This window comes from Pleurodeles waltl, chromosome 1_2 (genome assembly GCF_031143425.1).
Source record: "Pleurodeles waltl isolate 20211129_DDA chromosome 1_2, aPleWal1.hap1.20221129, whole genome shotgun sequence".
Taxonomy (NCBI): Eukaryota; Metazoa; Chordata; class Amphibia; order Caudata; family Salamandridae; genus Pleurodeles; species Pleurodeles waltl.
The window spans coordinates 1,272,374,618-1,272,398,115 of record NC_090437.1 but is presented as its reverse complement, the minus strand read 5'-3'; the positions used below and the strand labels follow the sequence as shown (position 1 = coordinate 1,272,398,115).

The window sequence follows — 23,498 nt, the reverse complement described above, 5'->3', positions numbered from 1 at the left end:
CCACCCGCCCAGGCCGGCCGCGCAGGGGCGCGTCATAGAGGCCCTGGCCGCCCTCGGCCCGCCCGGCCCGGACCTCCCTCTTTCAGCGGCGCCTCCCAGGCCAGCCGCCGCCAGAGGAAGTGGGGAGGGACCCGGGAAGAGGGGTGGGGAGAAAGGAAGGACAGGAGGCGGAAGAGGGGTAGGGAAGAAAGTGAAAGAGTTAGGGAAGGAGGAGGAAGCTTGCAGGAGTGAGGGAGGAAGAGGGGAAAGCAAGGACCGCAGGAAGGAGGACGGACGCACGGAAAGAGAGGAGGGTGAGAAAAGATAAAGGAGGAGGAAGGGGCTTTGAGGAAGGAGGAGTAGTGAAGGAAGAGGGGACGGTAAAAATACAAAAGAGGGGAAGAGGGCTTTGAGGAAGGAGGAGTAAATGGGAAGAAAGAGAAGAGGGTAAAAGATAAAGAAGAGGGTTTTGAGGAAGGAGGAGGAGTGAAGCGGAAGGAAGAGGGGGTAACAAATTTAAAGGGGGTGGGCTTTGAGGAAGGAGGAGGAGTCAGGCGGAAGGAAGAGGGGAGGGTACAGGCAAGGCATTGAGATCAGTGGCCGGGGAACATTCAGGGGCCGAGAGGAGGGAGTGCGAGTGGGTAGGAGGGGCTGCAGAAAGAGGGGAGGGCCCGGGGAAGGGGAAGAAGGGGGGAGGAGAGGCGCAATCAAATACCCGACAGCTCCGGACCGGCTGCTGCTTACGAGACGGCAGCGGCGTCTGTGGGGCTGAGCAGGCAGCAGGAGCAGGCGCAGCACCGGCGGGCAGGGAAGCAGGCAGGCGGCTGCGCACCGACACCGCGGCCAGGACCGGCGGCAGGGCAGGGGGAGGCAGCACCGAGCTCAAGATCGGAGAAAGGTACCGCCAGAGCGCTGCACCCGTCCTCTCGCAGCGCTATACGCCCCCCCTTACAGTGTGTTGTACTAGCCAGCTCTCCTGTCCTACAGTGCTGCACCCGGACTCCTACCCAGTTGCTTTGTGGGGGGCTGCTTGGGGGTGTAACACTCCCAATAAATGTGTAATCTAGTAAATATGTGGGTGCAGGTGCCTTTAGTCGGGGATGGTGAGGTGTCTGTCCGATTTCACCTGGTATTTTTACATACACAGAAACACACACAACACGCTCTCTCTATCGTTTCTGTTTTGCAGGTCTTAAATAACATTATTTTACAAATTGTATATTAAATAACCCTGACAATCCGCACTTATCTCTCCCCCTCTCTTAAGCCCCCCTTAGTCACTGGTTCTCATATAATATATTTTAATGATATGCTAGCATGATAGTTGGAGGAACATCTGACGTTTACACCCCCCCCCCTCCCCCCGCCGCCATATTACCGACTAAACTACGCCTGTGCCCCTACCTTTTACAGCCCTGCCTCTTACAGCTGTCATACAGCGCTATACCCATGTCCCTCTCTGTTAAAGCACTGTACCAGAGCCCATCTCTTATATCGCCCAGCCAGCACCGCTCTCCTACAGCTCTATAGCCGTGTCCCTCTGTTAAAGCACTGTACCGGAGCCCCTGGCTTTTATAGCGCCAAACGAGCACTGTTCTCATACAGCGCTATAGCCGTGTCCCTCTCTTTTAAAGCACTGAACCGGAGCCCTGGTCTCTTGCCCAGAGCTGGACCCTACCTGCAGCACTACACCGTGGAATAGTCATTGTGCCGGTTGTACCTCACACACACTCTCTGATCTATCACCCCCTGGCTCCGTTTACATACCTGTGCGCTCTACCAGTATCTGTCTTTATTTACACGGCCCTGGGTGACCTGTGTGCAGGCGCTCTGGCAGCCGGACTTGGGGAATTACCCCGTCTAGACTGGCAGTGCCCTGTCTAACACCCTAGGGTCCCTTGTGGGCTGCACTGCCCTGCTTTCGAGGGCACTCTGGTCTACCAGCTGGGTTCAAACACGTCCCCCATTTCCACCTGGTTTCCGCACCCCCCCCCCCATTTCCACCTGGTTTCCGCACCCTCCCCCCCATTTCCACCTGGTTTCCGCGCCCCCCCCCCCATTTCCACCTGGTTTCCGCGCCCCCCCCCCCATTTCCACCTGGTTTCCCCTTCACCCTTCTGCTGCCCCTCATCACATGCGGCCATGTACGCGCGCCCCCGGCTGTGCCCTGTCATCTTAGCATGACCCCCCCTCTGTACAACTTGTTCCTGTCTCTCTCCCCCCCCCCCCCCCCCCCCCCCGCGCAGCCGCCGTAGCGCCGAGAGGAAGGAGCCGTGTTTACCTTCCACCCCCTGGCACTGCCACCACACACCGGCTGCTACTGTAAACAGAAAAGGGAAACAAGCCGCTCAGCCGACGTCCTTATCCGGGGCGGGGGACACCGGGCCCCTCCATCCACACCACCACCTCCCGGGGCTCAGCCGGTGCCCCGAGCCCCTCGGCCGCCGCAGGGGTGGCCCGGTTGTGGGGGGTCCCCTCACAGTTCTCCCCCTCTTCCCAAAGGGTGTGTAATTTAACCCTCACTGACGTGCTGGTGGCTCAGTAATTGACACAAAGCTGGCCTGTCTACAGCTCCTCGCCGCCGCTAAGGCGCTTAGGCTGCTCGGCGAGTCCCGCTGTGCCCCCTCCTCGGAGGCGCACGTCCTTTGGTGCAGTGTTGTTGTCGTGTGTGTGAGACAAAGACGGGAGCGCGCTGCCTGCTCGGGCTGTCACGTTGTGCGTGTTACACGCACCTCACCAGCAGGTGAAGAAAGCCATCAGTGCGCTGCTCCGGGCTGTAGCGCCTGGGCGTTGTTTGCTATGAATTAACGTTTAGTTGGCTGTCATCGCTTCAGGTGTCGCGGCGCTGCACAGGTGCCTCAAGCGTGCGTGCGTCCTCGGCTGCGATAAATAATTCACACCCGTCAATCTGATGCTAGTTTGACGTTGGGTAAATGTGGACCATAGTCCTGGCACCCACCCGAGGCAGCCCAGGGCGTGAGGTAACCGCGGGCAGGGATATCCGGCCATCCTCACGAGAGGGGTCTTGTGTCTAGGTGGGTGTAGGTGTAGGTGAGGAGGGCTTTAGGACTGGTGCCCCCTGTGCGACAGTTTATTGTGCCCTCTACCACATGACCCCCTCCTCGGTTTCACTCACCACCACCCGGCAAACGTGCCCCTCATCTCTCCCGTTTCACATACATTCATGTGTTTTAAAGCACTTGTAAAGGCTGGCTTTGCTAATCCACTCAGCTAGCCACATAAAATACAGGGGCATATTTAAGAGCCCCTATCACTATTCTAATGCCACATTAGTGTCATTTCTTACGATAATGTGGCGTTAGAAGGCCCAAAACGCCGTACCATATTTACAAAGTGGCGCAATGCATGCAAATGTATGCAAATCTGGCATTCCCCCGTTAGGGAGGGCCAAAAAAAATGGCGCAAAGAAATCTGACAGATTTCTTTGCATCATTTTTTTTTTTCCTGGCACTTAACGCCTGAAATGAGGCGTCTACTGGTTACAATGGGCCTCTGGATGCTTTACAGGATTAGCATCAACATTTTGTACGTTAATCCTGCAAAGCTCCAGACTAGTTAAAAAAAAAAAATCTGACACTAGTCCCCTAACTACTGCCATGTTGCACTATATTTTAAATACAGCGCACACATGGTGGTGTTAGGGGAGCACTAAGGGGTGCAAGAAAAGTAGTGCACCTGTGTGCAGCGCCACGTTTGTCAAATATGCACCTTAGGGGCATATTGAGGAGCCCCTCGTGCCATTCTAACAACACATTAGTGTAATTTTGTTTCAGCTAATGTGGCGTTAAAAGGCCAAAAACGCTGGTCCATATTTACAAAGTGGAGCGAATCGGGCATTTTGCTACTTTGTAACCCTTTGCACTACATTATGCATGAGCCAGGCATAATGTATGCAAAGGGGGCATCCCCCCGTTAGGGGGGCCCCAAAAAATGGTGCAAAGAAATCTGACAGATTTCTTTGCGTTATTTTTTTCCAGCACTTTTAATGCCTGCCCAGAGCAGGCATTAAAAGGAGGCTTCCATTGGTTACAATGGGCCTCTGGGTGCTTTGCAAGATTAACGTAAACATTTTTAAATCCAATCCTGCAAAGCGCCGGACTAGCATAAAAAATTCTGACGCTAGTCCCCTAACTAACACCATGTGCGTCGTATTTTAAATATGATGCCCACATGGTGGTGTACGGGGGGGTGCTAAAGGGTGCAGGAAAAGTGGTCCTGCACTGTGTGCAGCGCCACTTTTCTTAAATATGCCCCATAGTTCTGTTTTTTGCAGCAGGCATATTAACCCTCTATGCTACTTTATGTTGAGTCAAAGCTCCCACTAGGCAAAACTCCCATCTCTCTAACTAGCAGGAACATTATCACAAGAGGTATCTTGACATTTTAATTGTTTCTTGAAGGCTAAACGCACAAGGATGTTTTCAACAGGTGCTTTTAAATCACAAGTTTCTGAAGTTATTCCTAAACGCAGCGCCCCCCCACTCCGAGGTGGTGCGGTCGCACCACTTGCACTTCCCAAAAGCCGGCACTGTTGGGGGGGGGGGGGGGGTGGGTAAGAGGGAGAGGGGAAAGGGCACAAGGGAAGTGAAGCAGCACTGTGTACATCACCACTTTTTTCAAATATGCCCCATAGGGCAGTGATTCATTTGTAAATAAAAAGTTGCAGGTGCCCAAAGCCCTCCTCTTAAACACACAGCTGCTGCAATTAAATGTGTGAATACAGTGGCAGCGTAATCCTGAAGCCATCTTGGGCCTCTTCAATCCATTTACAGGCACTCCCTGCCCCTTCAGCTCACTCTTGCGGATTTCTGCTTTTTCCCATTGTGACGCTTTTTTGTTTTTCTCTTCCTCTGTCTTTCTCATATGTGTCATTATCTCGCAGAAAAAAAAGCGTTGGCCCTCAAAAATAGGTGCCGATGCTGCGCATCGGAAACAACAAGCACAAGCTAAGCACTGCCATAGGGGCACATTTAAGAGCCCCTAGTGCCATTCTAAATCCACATTAGTGTCGTGTGTTTTTTTTTTTTTTTTTACATTAATGTGACATTAGGAGGCCAAAAATGCTGTGCCATATTTACAAAGAGGCGCAAAGCATGCATTGCGCCACTTTGTATCCCTTTGCGCTACATTGTGCCTGTGCCAGGCATAATGTATGCAAAGGGGGCATCCCCCAGTTAGGGGGGGCAAAAGATTGACTCAAAGAAATCTGTTAGATTTCTTTACATTTTTTTTTCCTGGCACTTTTAATGCCTGCTCAGAGCAGGCATTAAAAGGAGGCTTCCATTGGTTACAATGGGCCTCTGGGTGCTTTGCAAGATTAGTGTCAACATTTTTTATGCTAATCCTGCAAAGCGCTGGACTAGCATAAAAAATCCTGACGCTAGTCCCTTAATTACCGCCACGGTGCACCGTATTTTAAATGTGATGCCCACATGGTGGTGTAAGGGGGGGTGCTAAAGGGTGCAGGAAAAGTGGCACAGCACTGTGTGCAGCGTCACTTTTCCTTAATATGCCCCATAGTTCTGTTTTTTGCAGCAGGCATATTAACCCTCTATGCTACTTTATGTTGAGTCAAAGCTGCCACTAGGCAAAACTCCCATCTCTCGCCCTAGCAGGAACATTAATCACAAGAATATCTTGACATTTCAATTGTTTCTTGAAGGCTAAAGGCACAAGGAAGATTTCAGCAGGTGCTTTTAAATCACAAGTTTCTGAAGTTATTCCTAAAAACAGCTCTCTCCGAGGTCAGTGCCTGGTGCGGTCGCACTGCCCAAAAGCTGGCCCTGTTGGGGGATGGGGAAGGGGGGTGCTAAAGGGCGCAAGAAAAATGGAGCAGCACTGTGTACAGCGCCACTTTTTTCAAATATGCCCCATAGGGCAGTGATTAATTTGTAAATAAAAAGTTGCAGGTGCCCAAAGCCCTCCTCTTAAGCACGCAGCTACTGCAATTAAATGTGTGAACACGGAATACAGGGGCAGCGTAATCCTGAAGCCATCTTGGGCCTCTTAAATCCATTTACAGGCACTCCCTGCCCGTTCAGCTCACTCTTGTGGATTTCTGCTTTTTCCCATTGTGACGCTTTTTTGTTTTTCTCTTCCCCATGTGTCTTTTTCTCGCAGTAAATGCTTGGGCAGAAAAATAAGCGCCGGCCCTCAAAAATAGGTGCTGGTGCTGTGCACCGGAAACAACAAGCACAAACTAAGCACTGCCATAGGGGCATATTTAAGAGCCCCTAGTGCCATTCTAACTCCACATTAGTGTCTTTTAAAATTTCTTTTTTTTTTTTTACATTAATGTGACATTAGAAGGCCAAAAATGCTGTACCATATTTACAAAGAGGCGCAAAGCATGCATTGCGCCACTTTGTAACTCTTTGCGCTACATTGTGCCTGCGCCAGGCATAATGTATGCAAAGGGGGCATCCCCCACTTAGGGGGGCCAAAAGATTGATGCAAAGAAATCTGTTAGATTTCTTTACATTTTTTTTTTTCCGGCACTTTTAATGCCTGCTCAGAGCAGGCATTAAATGGAGGCTTCCATTGGTTACAGTGGGCCTCTGGGTGCTTTGCAGGATTAGCGTCAACATTTTTGATGCTAATCCTGCAAAGTGCCTGACTAGCATAAACATTTTTGACGCTAGTCCCCTAACTAACACCATGTGCATCGTATTATAAATATGATGCACACATGGTGGTGTTAGAGGGGTGCTAAAGGGTGCAGGAAAAGTGGCACAACACTGTGTGCAGCGCCACTTTTTTCAAATATGCCCCATAGTTCTGTTTTTTGCAGCAGGCATATTCACCCTCTATGCTACTTTATGTTGAGTCAAAGCTGCCACTAGGCAAAACTCCCATCTCTCTCTCTCTAGCAGGAACATTAATCATAAGAGATATCTATTGACATTTCAATTGTTTTTTGAAGGCTAAATGCACAAGGAACTTCTCAGCAGGTGCTTTTAAATCGCAAGTTTCTGAAGTTATTGCTAAACACAGCGCCCCTCTGAGGTCAGCGCCCGGTGCGGTCGCACCGCCCAAAAGCTGGCCCTGTAGCTCAGTCAGCTTGGTCAGTAAGATTGGGGGAGGTGTGAGCTTCACATTTTCCATCAATCAGGCTGGCATATCATGTCTAATATATTATAGGCTAAGTGACGGGTTAAAGGGGCAGTGGAAAATGAGCCGAATTGGGATTCGTAGGCGTACTGAGAGAAAACACAATGTTTTGTAAAATAACCAACATTTTTGGATACTTTCAAAGCAGAGAAGGGAGAGTGTGTGCGTTTTTTCTCTGTGTAAACATTTGTGAAATCCGACAGACACCTCACCATGCTGACTGAAAGCACTTGTACCCAACTATTTTCCAGAAAATATATTTATTGGGTGATTTTAGGGAAGGGGTAACACCCCAAATACATCCCACTCCCCTGAAGCTACACCCCTGAGTATACCTTTGTTTGCTTGACATTTTGAGGACGGGTGTGAATGGCCTTAGTAACACATGGGCGATGCTCCCAGCAAGCACGACTTCTTTTTTCGGTGTTAGTGGTACAGTGGGTTCTCTAGTCATCCCACAATCTTTCAGCCATTGAAACCCAGGAATTAGTGTTTCTTCTTAGTGTTAGCGTGTCTGCAGTTCTAAAAGGATGCAGATTTTGTTGCTGGAGCCAATGGGTAAATGGGAAGAAACATTTGTTTTACAATAGGACTTCACAGGTGGAACCAGAGATTGCCTTCACAATAACGTGAATACAAAGTTTCCCTTTGATTTGCCACACAGTTGACACTACTCAACAAAAGCCCACATACTTCAGATCACCCTCCAATGATTTTTCCATGCCATGTAGGTACGTAACTAAGGTTAGAAGATGGGTGGCCAGGGGTCTGACAGTTGCAGGCATGGCCTTGATTTTTGATACGCTTGCAGCAGGCCTCGAGAAGTAGGCTCTTGTTCAAGATGTCACCTACACTTGTAAGCCATCTTTGTACATAAGGCTATGATTGCTAGGGACCTATGTGGTCCATGGAGTGGCTTGGCCACCCGTGAGGCCATGACCACAAGTGATAACCAAATATCATGTGTTATGTATTCCTGTGTACACCAAAAAGGGTGCATTGTACCTTTCTCGCCATCGTTTCCTCAATTCAGGAAGGACCTTAAGACCTGGCTTTTCGACTGAAGCTCAGAGAGCCAACCCCCACAGCGCATTGAGACCCTTATGGGTGGGTAGTGCGCTCTACAAATAACTGATTGATTTCTTGGTCAAATCCTTGTCTACAAGCTATTTGATGGTCCTAATTGGCTTCTCCTTACTTAAATAACTGAAGTGTGAGCTCAAAGCCTCTTGTTCCACAGAACCAGCATGGTGGCCAGTGGGTCCCCTGCTATTCTGTAGTGTTGTGGGAGTGATCAAATCCTCAAGATTTTTTTTTTTAAATTGGACAATATGTTTACTTTACAGCCCAATGAGCTAAATATATTGATGAAGAGCTATTTGTTTTAAAATGCAGTTCTGAAGAGAAACCAGAAGCCTTGCGATTGTTTGGCCTGTTTCTGGACAAGGGGCTTGCATTCGCCATTATGGCGACCTAACCCATCGCAACCCCTCACGCAGAGTTCCCCGTCTACGGTTTAAGAAACCTTATCAATTAGTAAATAAGCAGTGCTATTTTCTGGCAGTGGTTCTCGCATGTTGAGAATATTTTCCTAAAGGCACTATGATTTTGTAACACTACACGAGTTTATCTTTCAGAAATATTGCTATATCGGTATGAGTAGTTTGTGATGCAGTTACCCCCTAGCAGGTATTTTAAAGGCAGACTCTGAGCATATGTCTTTCAGAGCAACAAACTGAGTTGAATGAAGTGGTCTGTTTATAAGTCCCGTTTGAAAACTTTGATTCCACAGCGTCACTGGATTGTATGTAAGGGTGAGAGCAGGTAAAGATTTTAGTACATGTATATCGCTCTTAAACTATCTTTTCTGCTTCATAAACGGGCCCACTGCAATTACCTGGCAGGGGCGGAACAAATTATGCGGCAAAGTAGATTACATTATGCAAAAAAACCGCAAATGACGTGTCGTAATGCGGCACATTTTGTGATAGTACTACTTGTTTTGTCATTTTCAGAAATGTTAACACTGTCTGGGGAAAGGTTTCACCTTATTGGAATCAGTTTAACACCCAAATACAGTAAGAGTTACCAGATAGATGACTAGTCATTGCTCTGGACCTTCCACTGTACATTTTAGTAACTTTTGATCCGTTTAACCTAGAAACAACTGTTTGCATAAAATCTACAAATTATGCAGCAGGTGATTGATAATGTGGTTCACCCTTAATTATGCGGAAAATACTGTGACCACAAACTATCGTAATTCCAGCGCCCCTGTTTCATAACCTGCCCTTATGTGCAGGTTAGTCACAGAGTGGTTTACCTTTAAGTGTCAACGTACTTGTAATGTAAGTGAATCTGCGTCAACTGCCGCAAAAAATGTAATTCTATTCACAGCACATATCATATTTGGGGTATTTGTATCCTTTCAGTGTTATTAAGTGAATTGGGGGGGTGGGGGGCAGGGGGGCTCTTCTTAACTCTGCACTTAAGTCTACCCATTCACCAAGCTTCGTGCCACAAGGTCACCTGGCTGCCTATATTTTGGGGGAGTCTGACCAGTTACGAGAAGAAAGGTATGACTTACCTCCACCTGGTTGACGTGCCAGGAACTGGTGAAAGGAGTCACTGGAGGGTCATGTAAAACCAGTGCCTGATCAGTGGCTTAGCATGGCTCAGATGTGTGCTGGCGTGGACCCTCGTTGTGTGCACAACTCTCACCAGGGCTGTGTGCCAGATTATCAGGAAAAAAAGTTGTCACAAGAGGGTGCTCCTGCTCAGGAACTTGTCACATGCCGTACAGACACAGAGCCTACTGCTGTTTCTGCACAACTAACCATGGGGATGTCATGAAAGTGAGCACAAATGTGGGTGCTGCACTTGCATTTATCCTCATGATGGCCTTTGAGACCGCCCCTGGAGGCTGGGTGCAGGGAGCTCCTGCCATCTTGTCAGTTTTTGCCCCAGTAGGAGCCCCAGTAGCCTTTTTTTGAGGGAGTGCAGTGGGGGTACAGGTGGGGCTGTGAAGTCAAAGGCGTGTAGACAAGATCAGGCATTTTGGAAATGGGCATTAGTTGAGTTTTAGACTTGTTACTGAAGCGTGGCAACTGTAGCACACCACAAAAATTTGAGACTTCAGGGAAGAGGGTGGGCCAGGCTGTTAATCTTTTATAGACCACATCTGTATTTAGATTTTTGTATTTATTCAAGTTTTGTATTCACAAAATCCCAATGAAGCTACCCATGCAGTTTCATTCTAGGATTAGAGATGGTGAAATGCAAAGTATTACAAAGGCCTTCTGTGACGGGGAGGTGATGGCTTCCAACTTCAGAACTTACTACGTGGTATCTCCAGCAAGCTACGACTCTTGTTCGATTTGGCAAGGACCAGGTTCCTCCACAAGCGCGTGAGTTATAGGACTTTGTCTGTTGGTAGCAAAATGTCAGGTTGATAAGAACTGGTTAAAAAACCCACACTGACCATTAAAGAGTTAATGTGGACCTTTCCAGTTGGACCAGCTTCAAGAAACCTATATCATGAGTTTCCCACAGGCGTCTAGACCACGAGACATCATGGCTTCCCTTGGGACCTATCTGGACAATCGTTAACAGTACCAGTGATATGGTAAGAATAATGTCAGTGTATGGAAGTCTAAGTAATATCAAAGCTGGGCAACCATAGCATGGCAGGACAGCAGTGGTGCTTATTTTGGTAAAAGTATGCATGCCACACTTGTACATCCTACCGCTTCATGTTGTTTCAAGCATAATGGCTAGTCGACCTTGGGGTGAGGGTGTGTGTGGGACGTTTGATTTTTATAAAATGTTGTGCTTGCATGCTCAACAGCTCCTCGCCGGCCAGATGGTTGTAGGCGATGGTATGTGTACCTTGGAAATGAATAAAAACAGTTACACCATTTAAAAAAAAAAAATCAAATCATGCCAAGCAATATTATGTGCACAATATTTTGCTGGTACTCAATCAGTCAGGGAATTTGTAAAGCGCACTACTCACCCGTGAGGGTCTCAAGATGCTGGGGTGGGGTGGGGGGAGCTGCTACTGCTCAAAACAACCAGGTCTTGAGAAGTCTCCTGAAGGTAAGGAGGTCCTTGGTCTGACGCAGGTGGATGGGAAGAGTGTTCCACGTCTTGGGGGCGAGGTGCGAGAATGATCTGCTGCCGGTTGTAGTTCTGCAGATGCGTGGGACGATTGCGAGGGCGAGATCGGCGGAGCGGAGCTGTCGGGACGGGGTGTAGAAGGAGAGCCGTCTGGATGAACTCCTCTCGCATTGTTTGATAGCTTATAACTGTGTTCTGAGCATCAGTGACTTCTATATAGTAATGATCATTTTATCTTTTGCTTCATTCTGATCACCGCCAGGTCTTTGCAGTGGCTGCTTCAAATAGTTTGCCTGGTGGACTGTGAATTGTGGTATTGTTTGTAAACTTTTCTGAGTAAACTGAATGCAAAGCATCCTTCAAATGCAGCCATCTGACCCATCCTTACTCCACTTGTCCAATTATCACCAGGTTATGTTGTGCTTCTACTGGCATTTGTAGATTTCCACCTTCAGTATAATTGCAGTTTGTAATGTAATATTTTTGGAAAACTTTGAGATTTCAAAAAGGACTGATGAAATACCCAACAGTGTAAGCCTTAAAGAGAGACCATTATGCAAAACATATGATCTACCAACCTCCTCAGGATCTTCAGCTTTCATTCCCAAGGACCATGAAAGGATGGGGAGCACTGCACTAGCTGCAAAGAGCACACCCACTTCCAAAGCTTGTTTCTACAGTAGGAATACTCCCTTTCCTATTGATCACCTACTGACATTTACATTCCAACGTCAAGAAACTGTGTGTAAAGTGGTGCTACAGATGCGAGACTCGATAACATTTGTGGTAACAATAGCTCATCGAGCCTGCTCATGATGGCATTTAGTCGCCGCTGAGTTGGGCACTGACTTTCTTTACCCTGTTCTGTTTTTGATCACTGAAGCAACCATCCTAGGGATTCTTGGTAATTGTCATTAATTTGTTTATGGTCTTTTATTTATCTCTTACTTTCTTGTGCACCTTGAGACAAGTGTGGAACACTTGTTTGATTTCTTGTGCCCAGAAAACAGCTAGATGTTCAGCCCTGACATTGATGTGGTGCAGCACGTTAAGGTTGGTTGTTGGTCTGTCACTTGTATCAACATAGGTGGAATGGTTGGGGGCATGATGGGATGAACGAAGCCAAATCGATCTGTTTAGCTCAAGTTTATTTCTGAAGCAACCACCTACGTAGTCCTCTCGCCTGCTCTCTAGTACCTGTCTCCTCAACCTCCAGAATCCCTTTACAACACCCTGAAATCTGGTGGGAGTTGTGGCAACAGCACATAGACACTGTCACATTAGAAGACCAGAAGAGTATGATGCTAACATACTAACTACATTATAACATGTCTCCTTTCTTTGCAGTGAAAAGCAAAATCCAAAGATTGTCAAACATGGACAATGTAAACGGCAAAATCTAGATTTTGTATAAATACAAAATACAAACCACATCCTTCAGTAGGAATTAAGCTCATAAACCTATCCCCCAAGTACAACATAAAACATGAATTCGGTTCATTACAAAATCTTGAACGAAGACAGGAACACAAATTACAAAACTTATCAGTTCATTGCAAAGTTTTGAAATTTGTTAGGAACGCAATATCGCCTGTAGATGTCTCCTTGAGAACGGACAGTCCCTCTTCCTCCCCTCTGTAATACCCCTCTTTCTCCCAAACCCATCTCGTTTTTCCCGGTTGCACTCTGGCTTCAGCATCTCTTCATCCTCCATCTACATGCGACAACTACACACATGCTTATCCTCACTGCTCCATTCCCACCTTTCCCACACATCATCATTACTTTTACAATAGAGCACCACTCTCCTCTTATTCCACCTTTGCCAATTCTTTAAAACATGTCAGTTGTGCGCTCTTTGCACCTCCATTGGATCAGAAAACTTGTTGACCCATCCCTCCTCTTTCCCAATTTTACTTTCACATAATCACCTTGCACAATTCATCTTGCAACTCAACGAAACTTTGTAATGGGAAAGTCACATTGGCCTCTCTTTTCTATCCATCACTAATATTTCTTAACTCTTGAAATCTGAAATCTTTTTGTACAGCTTTCTCACACGTGACAGCACCAAAGTCAACTTCAAACACATTTTCAGTACTCCCCACCACACACTCCATCTCGCACGTCCCCAAATCTTTGTTCTTTGCACTGCGGCCAGTGGCAAACTTGATAAGCAGTCAGCCTGCACATTCCCCCATCCGCCAACATACTCCACTTTATACAGATGCTCCTGTAAGCGAGAGGCAAATCTAGTCAACCTAGCTGAACCTGTTAGTGCCACCAGGTTGCATATCTTTAACCAATGGCTTGTGGTCTGTACATAACTTGAAACAGACGCCCGATGAGTATGCGTGGAAATACTCCGCTCCCCATGCTGCTGCCAATGCCTCTTGCTCAATAACAGCGTAATTTAGTTCTATCTGGCTTAAAGTTGTGACAAAAACGCCCCCAAACGATGAGCACTCACCTCGGACGTTAATACACTAACAGGTTTGGAATCAAATGGAGTTTTAGATCCTTGAATTAGCAATTTCTGACAGCACCTACGTGCAGGCTGTCACATTAGAAGGCCCGAAGAGCATGGCACTCCCATCCTGACTGCAGTATAACATGGCACTTACTTGAATACAACTACGCCAACTCTACATTTACATTTGGTCGTTTTTTTTTATTTATTTTTATCAGTTTCTAATAAGAATTGCTGACTTTCAGAGGTTTCGTGTTTAGAATATATCAGTCACCTTTTTCTTAATTTTCTTTTCATTATTTTTTTATTATGTTTCAAAAAAAATTATAATTTTTTTTTTTTTTTGTTTTTTTTTAACTGGTGTTATTGAGAGATGGGAAGGGCCGGCTACGAGGAAGTAACTTGTCAACACTGTGGGGTTAAAGAAAGTTTTAATATACCTGAACACATTTCCAGATTTAACGTGAATACAGTGCTTCTCTAGTAAAGCTAATATTTGTTCACATTTCTTTGCTACAAATATTGATATAGTGTTGTCTGTAATGTTAGATGGGCAGGGGCATTTCACTCTAGTTATGGATGGGGAAGAGCCATAGTTGTAAGCGTAGGAGTTTAACGCCTGGTCTTTGAGAGCAAAAGGTTAGTTTGGATACCTTGCATCTTGGCCGGAAGCAAGTTATTAATAACCAAGACTGAGCAAGTTATCGGGGGCAGGGACATACTTTGAGAAGTGGAGTACAAAATATTTGTGGTCAGGTATTCTCTCATTTGAAAAAGGCTTGTTCTTCAAAGCTGTAGTTGAACAAAACAAGTGTGGTTTACCGATCTGACCTGGGATATGGGGGTAGCTGATACTTGTCAGATTTAGGTTAGTACTAGATGGGAACTTTGGGTGCTTGTTTTAATGACTTGGGTAGTTTGATCATAACTAGTTTAGATTTATACAATACATGACAATTCTCTGAGAAGGGTAATATCTCCTCAAGACGTTTGACATGAAGTGATTTGGATATCTGAGTTAGAAGAATTTAGAAATTGCTTTTAACGAGGCACATAGATACCTGAGAGAAGGCTTTTTTGGGTACTCCAATGATGAGAGGATGCCTGGAGTTAGAGGATTAAACGGGTATGCCCAGTTCAGAGTTTATTGCAAATGAGCTGTCACTCATGTCTGAAGGAGAAAGTTAGACATTCATTTAATATGTGAGGAAGACAGGAGGGTAAGTACCTGAACACTGAAGTTGCTAAAATTCTGGCACTAGGATATGTGATGAGGCACTTCAATGAAATGTGAATGACTACCAGAGATGAGTTCTGCCACCCTCCATGGCCCAAGAGGCAAGAGCTGGGTGAAGATGACTCACTGGTTCTGCAATGACCTGTTACAGTCAGTAAACTGTTGAGCAGTAACATCATTTGCAGTACAGTATAGAGTTCTTCAAATGAGTAAAAATCTAATGTCTGGAGTTTAGTCTTTGATCATAAGGGTCTGGTCTACTTTTGTTGCCAAACAACATGTTTTGCTTCTCTGTGCCTCATTTAGATCTGTAGTTTTGCGTTGGCACACATTTTTCTTTCTTTTACAATCCTACACCCACATGCTGGCTGGTGATCTGCTACCAGCTAGCTCTGCAAACGAGCAGCAGTTTTTAGGGCTCCAAATACCTTTCTGTTTTGAACAGCAAGAGGACAATCTGTCATCCCCTTTAAGCCATTGTTAGAAAACTGTGTGATTCACATTTCGCAGAAGAATATTTCTTTCTGTTTCCTGCTTTTGGCTGTTTAGTCTTCTGCTCCTTGCGGGGGCTTCCATGCCAGTGCATCAACAGTGCTTTCAGGAGCAGCGCCCAGGGACTGTTTGGTGAACACAGACGCCACCTTGAAAGGAACGCACTTTGCGACAATGGGGTCCCGGGGGGATGAGGAGGAACGAGGACCCCCCCCCCCGGGGTTTATTGGGAGGGGTGGTAGGACCTGCAACGTGGTTGGGCGTCCGGGGTGCCAATTTGGGTGGGTGGGGTCCGTAATAAAAACGGACATTTTGTGGTCCAGGTCACCATTTTGTGGAAGGTGACCTGGTGGCCGAAGCTAGATAGCGCTGGGTGGAGGACGGAGATGGCAGGGCAATTCAGGTATTATAGGGGAAGGAGCATTAGTTGGAGATGGACAGGCAGGAGAATGCTCATTAGCGGACAGGTTCAAAAGAAGTGGGTAGGATGGGGAAAAATAAGTAGATGAGAGGGGAAGGAAAAGCCAGGACGAGAGTAGGGAGGGGGAAGGGGAGGGTGGGGTAGGAGAGGGGGTGGCACGCTGGATAGGTTTATTCCATGTCTAGTGAGGCTTCAGTTTTGTGAGGCAAAGGCCTAGGTGGGGGTATGTGTTAGGGGCACCTGTTCCAATAAAGCGGCCTTTTACACACAAACAAAAGACGAGTCGTGGTGTTGTCACTCCTTCCCAATAAGGAACACGTTCTGAGCGTTAAATTGTTTCTTGCCTCTCGATGTAAAAAGTGGGTAAATGCTCTATACTACTTGTTAAATTCTCATTATCAACAGTGCTCTGGGTGCAAAACAGGGCCTTTGGAAAAATGCAAACCACATGAAATTATTGAAAAATATCACACAAGTAGTATTCTGGTGCATCTGTATATTCGCCGAAATCATACTTCAAACAGGCTTTTCTTTCTGATGTAGCTTTTTGTTTCAGTGGCCTGCACTGTTGCCTCCTTTTCACATGTTTGCCAGGACAGTCTTGTGTACCCCTTTTCTTTTTATTGTTCTCTTACTAGGACGTTGGAGCATCATTTTTTGCAAGCAAAGAGTCAAACTGTCAGTCTTCGTTTCTTTAGGTAGCTTACCACACTTATGCTAGACTTTTTTATCTTTATTTATCTTTTTTAATCAGGCTGGTTTAGGCCTATGCCTGAGAAGTAGAGTTTTTCAGCAAAATTTGGTACCCGGTGGTATTCCATTCATGAACGAATTCAGGAATTATTTGGCCCAAGAAGGGCTTGTTTTCCTTGGTACCTCAGTGTGATGTCTCATTTTGCTGGATTTGCCCCAAGGGGATTCTGCTCCTTACGTTTTGCACCTAAACGTGTTTTCACACTACTGCTGATCTTGCTCCTAGGTCCATTGTGTGCCTAAATGTGTTTTCACACCTAATTTTATTTTCTTTGCTCATACACGACTAGCATCATTCCTATTGAATATGCTCCATAATGCGATCTGTGCGCAGTTATGCGATTTTGCACATAAATTCGTTGTGTGCTCAGGTAGCTTGGGGCTGATGTTGCTCTAGGTTGATTTTATACCTCCTGTGTGCTTGTCACCCTAATGCGATCTCATACCAAGTCACACCTTTTACCCCTAATGTGACACTTTAAAACTACATCTTATTTGTGTGTTGTGGGGCTTCGCACCTACTGTGATACGCCACCCTGTGATTGTTCACATAAATGTGTTTCCACACTCCTGATTCTGAACCGAAGTGTGATCGCTGCACCTAAATGTGTGTTGCTTTTACACTTGTTTCCTAATGCCTCCTTGTGTTGCACTTTTGCTGATATCTTAAATTCGACTTTTGCACTTAAGTGTTTTCACTCTCCTGCTAATATTGCCCCACAGGTGATGTTGCACTTAAATTTTATTTCCAAGCAAACCTACTCACCTCAAACTGAAGATGTGAGTTCCCTGACATGCTAATTTGTAAACACACTGCCCACCTCTCTCGCTGTCTGGGGGCCTAAGTTGTCACCAAGCCCTGCTAAACGTCACTAGACACACGCTCCTGATGCAGCCAACACACACATGCGTTGCTTTGCTGATGCCGGTTACATTGGTCTCTGTGCTACACTTAAAACGGAAATTGAGTGATATATTCACTTTCCTCCATGTGTGTATGCTAGCATGTCTGAAACGCCAAAACCTTCAGGCGGCGTCTGATAAACCCCTATCTTGAGTTACAAGTATAGTTTAACACATTTTCCAAGTGCCGGAATACCACCCACTTTGTGAAGTAGTTGTATGTTTCACCGTGCTGCGAAGGAGCGTGCGATAAACCTAGGGTTGATAGCCTGAAACTGATGATCATGTTGTTAGGAGTTCACTTTGGAAATTAACAAAGATGGACCCACAATTCTGGCAGAAACATTTAGGGCAAAAAGAGAATTTCCAAATTCCTGCCGGTCTGCTGCTAGAGCCACATTTGTGAGGCACCATTGTTGCTGCGGAATGCAAGAGGAACAGGGTGTCCTTTGTCCTGGAAGGAACACTCCTGGTAGTTTAGAAACCAAATGCACTGAACATTGTGCCTAAATGTTCCTTCCTCATTTCAATGACCCAAGCCTTCATAATATCAAATGTGGGATCATGTTGATCATTGTGAGCTACTGTCTCTTATGATTTGAATCTCTTGAAAGGCTATGGTAAGGTGCCTTGAATAGGTCCAAAGACTATATTACTTCCTCTGGTTTTCCAGATCCTTATCCTTGCCGGCTAGGGAAAATCTCAGTTTTAACACAAAAAGAAGCAAAACAAAAGCGGGATCAGTGTTTCTAATGATGGCAGTAGCAGAGTATGGGGCATTGCCAAGCGCCATTGCCAGTTTGCAGAATTTTGTTTTCATTTCCCCGGGCGATAACCCAACCAGTGTTTCCATCTCCTGTAGCATGGAGCCTGTTTCCAAAGCTGAAGGGGAGCTCCAAAAAAAGACCAAGTCCTGAGGAAATTTTGAACCAACTAAATCTTTACACTGTGTCAAAATCTCTGCACTTTTGCTCGCACTGAAAATGTCTAGTTGTACCTTTTTTTTTTTTTTTTTTTTTTTTTTTTTTTTAATTATTATTAATTATTTCTAACGTTCTCCTACAGATAGAGTTGGTTTCCATAGACCTTCATGTTGATGTTGATTCCCATCAATGGACAGTGAAAAGGACAAAACTATTTTTTTCAGTTTGCCATTTTCTTGCAATCTTGCATGGGATTTACCAATGAAAATTTCATGCGCGAGACTTCTTTATCCGAACTGTATTGCTAGTTTGCACTGAAGACCCTGACTTGAGCTCAGCACGCACTTGCTCATGCTGATGCAAGGATACTTTGCATAGGCCTTCTGGGAAAACTCTAGCATGAAGTTTTTGGAAGTTCAGCTTGGACACTTGTAAGGTCTCTGGTTACCCTCTTGACTCTACCCTACCAGGGGTATGGTTGCATCGTAGACATCTTATGAAAGGAGCCAAGTGGTGTTGCCTAACTCGTAATTGAATCCAGAACCGTCCCTCCCTGCTTGTATAATGTAGTAATCTTTCTAGGAATGTATCTTGGCATTGTTGAAGCTTGCCTTTGTCAAAACCAGCTCAACCAGGAGGAAGGATTAATGAATGCCCTGGGAGTAAACAAAGCGTGGTTTACGTGGAACATTGTGAAATTACGAAAGCTAATAGTGTGTTATTCAGTTCAACAGGGTGGAGAATCCCAAACCAGAGACTTAAGGTGCCGTGCTTTGGTCAGCGCAGGGTGTCTGCTTGCAAAATGGGGGTCTATTTCACACGTTTAACTGATATTAATATTTGAAGAGACTAGGCTTTGCCAGTCATCCCGATCTCAACAGAAGGCAGTAGCTGATAAAGTGTAACAGTATTGGTACCGTGGAGGGATGACGTGTTGAAAAGCTAAGCAGCTAAGACTATTAAGGAGTAGTATCTTACACTGAGTTATCCCATAAGGGGTTCGTTTGGTGGCTGACCATTGTAGCCAGACTAATGGAGCTCTGCCACAACTAGTTATCATTGAGGGATTCATTAGCTAAGCTGAGAGCCTCATCGGGACTGCCTTCCTACATGCACTGCAGGTCTGCAAGGGGTCCTAGTCCCTTGCACATGCACAGTACATGCAAGAGGCAGCTGAGGTACAGCTTTTCTTCTTGGTGTGCATTTAAAAAGAAAAAGAAAAAAAAAACCTGCAGATATGCTTCAGCAAGAGACCGCGCAAGTACACATCTGGCCAAGACCTCTCCTGACGCTTTCCTCCTTCCTTGATTGGCAGGGGAGGCAGGGGCCTGGGTGGGGCTAGCGGTAACTCCCAGCCATGACCGGCTTCGCCCGTCACTGCTGCTGTGCAGTTGACGCTGCCATCTGGCCTTGATGTATACTTGGCAGAACAACACCTGCTTAAGGGGGTGAAAAAGAGCCTGTGTGAACATGTTTGAGTTTGTGCGTGTGCCAACTTGTGAATGGGTGTGGACGTGTCTTTGAGTTTCTCAGGCCTAATACCTGAAAAGGTGTTCTCTGATGATCTCATTAAAGCTGTTTGTGGCATCATAGTGGCCCATCCTTGATAAGTTATGGGTGCCTATTTACGTAGTTATCAGTTGCATTGTGGTGGCATGGACACGACTACTTGTAGTGGTAATTCTTGACATAATTATGGTTGTTCCTGCTACAGTGGTAGTGAAAATTCTGCCGTATTTCGTGCCATGCTTGTATCTGATGATAAATGGGGGTGAGTGTTTGCATTGTTCAGCACTCCGTCCATCATCCTTTTGTTTTGCTGAACCACAGTACATGCCAGTTCTCAGTTGCAATAAGCTGATATTTGGGAAATAAACATTTGTATTGAAAATACTGACACTTGGGTTTAATAATGCTTTTTGTTTTTCATGGTGGTGACAATCCTCTGTTTATGGAAACTAAGGTTTGTCGAAATTAAAGATTTTGTGACTGGGTTGTTAGAAATCACAATCTGGTGTTTAATTCAAGATCAATACATTTCTAAAATGTGTTTACGCTGATTATATGATGAGTGATTAATGGTGAGTTTAAAGGACACATGAGGGGGTTGGGTTCTTGATTTCAATGGACACTTGCCACCTATCGCTATGAGTTGATGATTTGTGTGGAGGCATCTCATCCTCTTTATTGATAAAGCTTTTGAATGTGTCAGTGATTCTCTCTAGGCTCGAAGCATGTAAAATTGGTGTAGCCATTCTGGGGTCTGAGCCTCTAAGCGCTGTGTAATTAATTGAGTAGTATCATATTGTTAGCTTCTAAGGTTTGTTTAGTTCTATTGCGTGTGGCTAGTAATTGTTAAGTTTGTTGCATAACTTTTTTTTTTCCGCCCCGTCCAAATAGGTCCTCACTGTTAAAATATGGGAGACTGAGAAGGGGAGAATAGAACCATCAAAAGAAGATGCTGTATGCTTTCTGAATAAAGATAGGCAATGTGGCATTTCACGAATGGCGTTAATTTCTTGTAATGCGTACAGATGTTTAACCAATTGCTATGGAAAATTGTACTGGACGGTCCACTACTTGGTCACCAGTTAGCTTCTCTTCAGGTGGGTCAGCCCATCCTACCCTAAGAAAGTTTAAGCTTGGGTAGGAAAAGTATTTGAATGTTTCAATTCTTCCACTACAGCGTCTCTAGGTCTAAAGTCCTTTCATGTGGACATAATGGTATAAAAGGCACTTATTTGGCCCTTTAAAAACAAACCAAAAAAAGAAATCTCAGGAAGTGACCTTCCTGGAAATGGGTCCAGAGAAGTCAAGATCCTGGCAAGATTTTCAGACTATGCATATGAGATAAGTGTACACACTCACTAAATCTAACATTTCAGTAGTTATGACTATCCGGAGACTTGCCATGGACCTAGCTCTGTTGGATCTAAGGTAAACGCCACAGGTCTAAACGTTTGACTCTCGGATCTCATTGACAATGCCTTTACATTGTGATATTGTTCTAACCTTTCGATTAGCATCACTGATCTCACCAGAAAGGACTGCAGGTGTGTTCCAGGTGCGAGGACACTTGTGTTTTGTTTCCTCCTCTGTCTTATACAAGGCCTTGGGCTCTAAGCAGCCGGGTGCTTATGAAATGTTTCCTTCACCGACCAGTTTGTGGTATGTCACTTAAGATCTCTATGCAAACTGTCGTGCTCCTCTACAGATGTCCTGTTTCTTTGGAAAACTGCCTTTCTTGGCAATGAAATAAAAGCCAGGGCTTGGACCTACAGCTTTAATTCTGAACAAATACCCCTTTGCAAAATGTGTATTGCTGATACGTGCACTGAGGTAGTGGAATTTACAGCAACTCAAACATATGAATCGTATGCGCTGCAACAATATAAATGTTAGTACCTCTATTCATACATTGCGCCTAAAGTTTCATAAGTTTCTGCCTGTATAGAGCTGCCAAGTGGACTTTGCAGTGAAGATACTTAGGGCCAGATGTACGAAGCCTTTTGCATGTTGCAAATGTTGCCGAACGCAATGCTCCTCCCGAAATTGCGAGTCGGTACCGACTCGCAATTTGGGGATGCGACTCGCAAATAGGAAGGGGTGTTCCCTTCATATTTGCGACCGCATCGCCATTCAGAGTTGCTTTGTGACCGCGAATGCGGTCGCAAACCAACTCGTAGTTACCACCAGTGTCACACTGGTGGTAACTCATTCGCAAAAGGGAGGGGGTCCCCATGGGACCCCTTCCCCTTTGTGAATGCCGAAAAATATATTTTTTCAGAGCAGGCAGTGGTCCTATGGACCACTGCCTACTCTGGGGAAAAAAAACGAAATGGTTTCGGTTTAGTTTTCATTTTGCAGCTCGTTTTCCTTTAGGGAAAACTGGCTGCAAAATGAAAAAAATAACTGCTTTATTTATAAAGCAGTCACAAACATGGAGGTCTGCTGACTACAGCAGGCCACCATCCCTGTGAGTGAAGGGACTCGCTATGGGGTTGCAAACTGCGACCCACCTCATGAATATTTATGAGGTGGGTCTTTGCGACTCCATAGCGAGTCGCAGAAGGTGTCTGAGACACCTTTCTGCATCCAATTTTGCAAGTCGCAAAATTGGAGTTTACTACATCTGGCCCTTAGTTCTAAACCTGTTTGGGAGATGCACAAAACTGTTTAGCTAAAACTTCCAGGTAGGGGCCTATGGAATAAGGAATGTGTGTAACGTTGTTATCCTGTAGGCTTTTCACGTTGGGAAGTCCCTTAAAACACTTGGGGTTCCTAACCTCATTTGCAGCATGGATGGACCCTGTGCCCCTGCAAGTGTGCCAATACCGTCAGCCATTTTAATTCAAAGCCAAGAATGCCAAACCCTTTTGTCCGGATGTACTGCCGGGATTCAGCAGTGACGTGTTGTAATGTGCCTCCAGTTGACTAGTGTGCTGGAGGGACCAGAACACCCTCATCTGTCTCCTTTAGTGCAACAAGCTACTGCACGTCGGGGATTATCGTTTACGCTTGAAAACTAACCGCAGACCTTTATGAAGTTTTAAAGTGCCAGTGCCCCTTAAATGCGTCGTTTTGGTTGTTTTGCCCACATTTAGGAAACCTCTCCAGGATCCTCTCGTTAGTTGCTTTGCACACCCATGCAGCATCCGGTTACCCTAAATGTGGGATAATTAGGACACGCCTCATTCAGTGACAATTCCTTTATCTTATGAGTTTAATAAGAATTCAGTAAAAGTTGATATCTAAAAGCAAGCCTTCGGGAAGCCAGTAGATCTGGCATGTGTCAATCATTTTTCTTTGTCAGTGCTTGTTTTGTCATAGCTTTTATCAAACATTTATTTTTAAGGGGCTGCCAGGCCCTCGTTGATATTACAAAATTAACCTTGTCTGAGGCGAAAGTATTTTTTGGGCCTCACAAAGCACCTTTCTCTATAGTGTAGGTATAGCGTGTGTACCAGCACTGAAGGGATTTTACTTTGCGTGCAAGTGTCCCTTGTAAACCGGTTAAAATGCCCCGAATGACAGTGAAATTAGCCAATGGCGGAAGCAGGTTGACTCATC

At 45.6% G+C, this 23,498-nt stretch overlaps 1 protein-coding gene across 2 annotated transcripts in view; it reads left to right on the top strand.

Moving 5' to 3' along the window:
* The first annotated feature begins 210 nt into the window (after positions 1–210).
* SMOX (spermine oxidase) overlaps positions 211–23,498 on the top strand; it is a 130,617-nt gene continuing 107,329 nt past the window's right edge. The window contains exon 1 of one of the 2 annotated variants that reach the window (XM_069204718.1): positions 211–293. The gene's annotated coding sequence lies outside the window, so the exon portion shown is untranslated. Of the gene's footprint in view, positions 294–669; positions 878–23,498 lie in introns of those variants that run through there. The other variant, XM_069204710.1, reaches the window with a different exon arrangement.